This window comes from Penaeus japonicus, unplaced genomic scaffold (assembly GCF_977035675.1).
Source record: "Penaeus japonicus unplaced genomic scaffold, GWHDUDI00000001_assembly GWHDUDI00000015, whole genome shotgun sequence".
NCBI classification, from domain to species: domain Eukaryota; kingdom Metazoa; phylum Arthropoda; class Malacostraca; order Decapoda; family Penaeidae; genus Penaeus; species Penaeus japonicus.
In genome coordinates, this window is record NW_028234417.1 from 12,712,147 (window position 1) to 12,717,146 (window position 5,000).

A 5,000-nucleotide genomic window follows, 5' to 3' on the forward strand; every position below is an offset into this window, starting at 1 on the left:
TTTTCTGAGGAAAACTCACATGTATCTTCCTGTATATTTAGTTGCAAATTATCGAAATATACTGCTGGGTTCCAAACTATTATTTTATAGGGAAAATATTTTATATCATTTGCTCATTTGCGTAACATGAAAGGGGGGAAATTCTTATTTTTAGAGTACTACCAATCTGTATTTTCATTTTAAAGACTGATCGCCGGAATGACTTGAAAAAGATTGGGAGGCGCCTACGACTACGTCCTGCAGTGAAATGGCACAGGCTGTTGTGAACACTGACAATACATTTCTGCCAAGTGATTGAGTTTAAAGTATTGCTTTCTGCGCGATAATATTTCTTAATCTCTAGCAGCAAACTATGCTGGTTAGCATAGGCTGATCTTTGGGTTGTCATCAGCTATAGTCTACTAAGTGAAATTATTAATTTTAGTTTTTCCCCAACTTAAAAAAAAATTCTAAATAATGGCTAAACAATAATTAATACTGAACAGACTGTATATAGCTAATGTTCGGTTCCAACTGACATCAAATATGGTTTTAGTCGTGTTTTTGACTATCAAATGCCAGTGACAGATCTATGAGGGGCCTACCAATACAAATTATAAGGAAAAGGTGTCTATTCGGGAAAAATTTAGATCCCCTGATTTCAACAAACAACCGGTTCTCGGGACTAATGAAATTCCAAGAACAGGCTCTGGTGAACCGATGCGAACCGACTGAATCCCATTACTATATAGATCCCGTGACAGTAACTCACATCAAGCAGCACTCTCTTATGATAATGTTACTCTCAAACACAGGAAGCTGTGCACCTCCCTCCCTGCAGCCGTTAAGCTGTACCCTCCATCTCAATAATTAAAGTATAGAGTGCAACAATAAACCTCGCCTTAGCACTTTCAAAGATTATGAACAGCTTAGCAAGTTACCAAGATGTTATTGTCAATAATATCTACAGATATTTAAAACGCGCGGAGTCAAGGTGGCGCCAAGGTCACTGACCTTGGGTGGGTGGAATAGAAATTACAAGATTATGCTCCCGTGTTTAAATGCAGTTGCTAAAGACGTCATATAACTGTTTCGACATCAGTTACGTTGTTTTGCCTTCCTTAAATACATGTCGGAAGTTGCTGCAGCCAAATTTGTATCTGTGACATTACAAGCAGTGTAAATCGTACTCGTGACCTTGCACTTCAAAATCAGAAACCTCGACAGAGAGAACCATTGTTAATGACCTCAATAAATAGTGCAGTTCCTGGCACAAGACATATAAAAGATATTTCAAATGATGTCATACGCAACTGGTCCCTCATTATAGTGGTAGGCGTGAATTCACATGTAATATCAAAACTACAGTAGAAATCGGAGTCCCATGCAAACAACGGTAAAGTAATATCGTGTTTGAAAAAAATGAACCATCTTGTGGTCGGCCCTCCTCTTCTTCCTGTTGAAGTGGCCTTCCTGTTCTACAGGGAGGACAACATGGTTCTTATGTGCCCTCCCAGAGCGGGTATTTCATCTACCTACGTGTCTGCTGTGCGTGATATCGCTGTGAGTTAGAAGACGGGAAGGTGAGTGATGCCGTGCATGAGTACACTCCCCGGCTAGCAACATGCCTCCTTGGTCCCTTCACACACACACACACACACACACACACACACACACACACACATATATATATATATATATATATATATATATATATATATATATATATATATATATATATATATGTATGTATATATATGTATATATATATATATATATATATTTATATATTTATATATACATATATGTATATATATATAAAATTTATTTATATATGTGTGTACATAATTGAGTGTAGATGTGTGTATCTATATCCATCAGTCTCTCTATGAATCTATCTATATTTTTTCCTGGAAGACTAGGAAAAACTATTACTTTAATCATTTTACGGATTTTTTGTCAACCTTGTTTAAAAACATAATCAGTATGTTTGGTACCCTTGTTATTTGTCTTTTATCAATAACTACGCATGTAATTCCTAGCGAGGTTATTAATAATTATATGCCACATTACACAATAAGTTTTCGAACCATGAAATATATAACATATCTATTTCTCATTATTTTCAAATAAATTTCACCATAAAATGTAATTAAATTACTCTTTAAATAACAAAGCTAAATGTTTGGCATTGTTTAGTCATTGATAACACATGTATTTCATGGACTGTCATTGCTGTTTTTGTAAGAATGTGTGGACTAGGCTTAAATTATTTCCTTCGTAAATATGATGGTTGAGTAATAAGTTCTGACCAACCAATTACACCAAATTGATCAATTGCAAATAAACAAACAAAATTCGGAAATGAAAATTCGAGTTTTTAAAGGTCACTCCTGGTTTTCACATTCATATGCTTGGTTGTTTTGATTTTCAGTTTCCCTTCAATGTATGAAGTGTTTCTTCCCAGAACTTTCCTCTGGATGGAGGAGGAAGATGCATAAACTTGACATTTGATAATAAGCCACTACCTAACACATTAGTTAACAGAAAGTTGTATATAAAAATGCAAATAGCTCCTGCCTGAATTCTCTAAAATGGTTGTAAGTGCTATTACTCACCAAACAAGAAAGTATAATACAGGAAGCCTAGCAAAGATAATGAGCTCGGCATCTCTAGTCCTTGGACAAGAACTCGAAGAGAAACTTATGTGCTGAAAATTATCAAGAAAGAAAATGTATGATATGATATGACTGGAACAGCAAAAGAGTGAATGAAGGTTGTATCCTTAACCTATTCACGACAGGACGTATTTTTGCCTACAAGGCGGGGCCGCCCTGAACCTCTCAGAGCGTTTTTCACCTACCCAATTCTTATGGTTTTCATGATTGTGTCTATAATGTAAGGCATGTAATAATATTGCCATGTTCAGAGGAGTTATTTTAGTCGAAAAACATGTTACAGCAATGCTTTTCTAATGTTATTTTATTGAACTGTGCCTATATTCTTCACTTTAATGTGAAAATACCAATGGAAAGAGGAAGCAATCTCTTAGTGGGCCATCAAAAAATATTTTTAACCCATTGCGGAGGGGTTTCATGACACAGGAGCTTTGGCCTGACGACGGGCGTCATGGCGCGCATGACACAGGAGCATTGGCCTAACGACGGGCGTCATGCCGCTCATGACACAGGAGCTTTGGCCTGACGACGGGCGTCATGACGCGCATGACACAGGAGCATTGGCCTAACGACGGGCGTCATGCCGCTCATGACACAGGAGCTTTGGCCTGACGACGGGCGTCATGACGCGCATGACACAGGAGCATTGGCCTAACGACGGGCGTCATGCCGCTCATGACACAGGAGCTTTGGCCTGACGACGGGCGTCATGACGCGCATGACGTTCAGGGATTTTGGATCATTGTGCTATTTTATTGTGTTATGAGTGAGGAGTGAGTGATCATGGCAATTGCAATCATATTTACTATAACTACCGTAATATTGAGCAAACCTAACTTCCAAAACCTAGATGGCACCACTTTTTTCTAGCACCAGTAAGAGAGAGAGCCTTGAATGGTACCCATCTACTGTCTCTACCAAGCACTATCTTTAGAGAGCGATGGCACACAGCAAGTTGATGACCTCTTGTTCTAAAGTACCGCAGATGAAGAATGTGCTGGCAGAACGAGACAGGAAGTTGACTCAAACCATACCCAGCATCTAAAATGTTCTCCTGTGCCAATAGGGATGCCTTTTGCTATGGCACTCACAGTCATAGGCACAGCTTTCCTTCCTCTTCCTTACCTCTTCATGTTATCTTTATTGTAGGTGGTTATATGTTTCGTATTCGTTCATGACAGCACAAAAATACAAAAAAATAAAGTTGCTTTTTGCCCTCCCATAACACAGCAATTCTTCTATCATACTTAGCATAAAGAAAATAATGAACTGATTTGGATCATATACTACAATTTTAGTCAACTGTAGTCTTGATGGAGCCTGTCATATGGCATATATAAGTCTCTAAACACATTAAAACACACAAAAAATAAGACAAAAATGGCTCTAGTTTTATAATGAGTGGTTGAAAGAGAGTGGGAAGATTCAAATTATGATGTTTCAAGCTGCCTCGCTCTGAAATATAACCCATCCTGGAGACTGGGCAAGCAAATCTATCCCCTGTCCACAATGGGTTAACCCTCTCTGGACGGGTGGTACACTACTGTACCGCTCATTCAAAAGCCCAGTGGCCGGGCGGCACAATATTGTGCCAGCCATTTAATTGATTTAGGCCTAAGCGATCGAAAGCCCCGGCATTGTGACATTCAATGCCCCCGTCGTGAATGGGTTAATACTTAAATTTCTTTTTTTACCAAAACGAAAAAAAGAACAATATAAATACACATACATGTACATACAAGTATGTCATGTACCTCATGACATGACGTGATGTGATATCATGGTAATCGACAAATTAGAAGTAGTATTACATTAGTAGTTTTTTATTTTATTTTCTTATATATTCTTGGCCAATCACATTTGATTTTACAATAGTTTTTCAGATCAGACTTTTCTATTCAACTGATCAAGAAGTAGCAATTACCATGTCATCAATATTACATATGTTATATCACATTTTATGACATTCAAACACCTAGAGTAACAGAGTCTAAGAAACTTGGTGAGAAAACGCACGACATCTCAAGGCGTAATCTGGGTCCAGGGATATTTTCCGACCACGTGATAGGACGTCAAACAGCGTGAATGGATTGAAGAAAAGAGATTACTGAATAGCTCATATAACTGGAGCCAAATGGAGGATGGACCATTCAACAGCACCAGATAAATATTGCTTAATAAGAAAAAAGCAAGTTTACAAGCTGTGTAAAACTGTACTTGGAGTGAGAATCTACAATGCAAAATATATTATAGGTGATGAAATCTTAATACACATCATCATCGCGGTACATGTAGAGATGGTGAAAGAAAAGGGAATGTGAGCAGCATGACACTAATAGCACT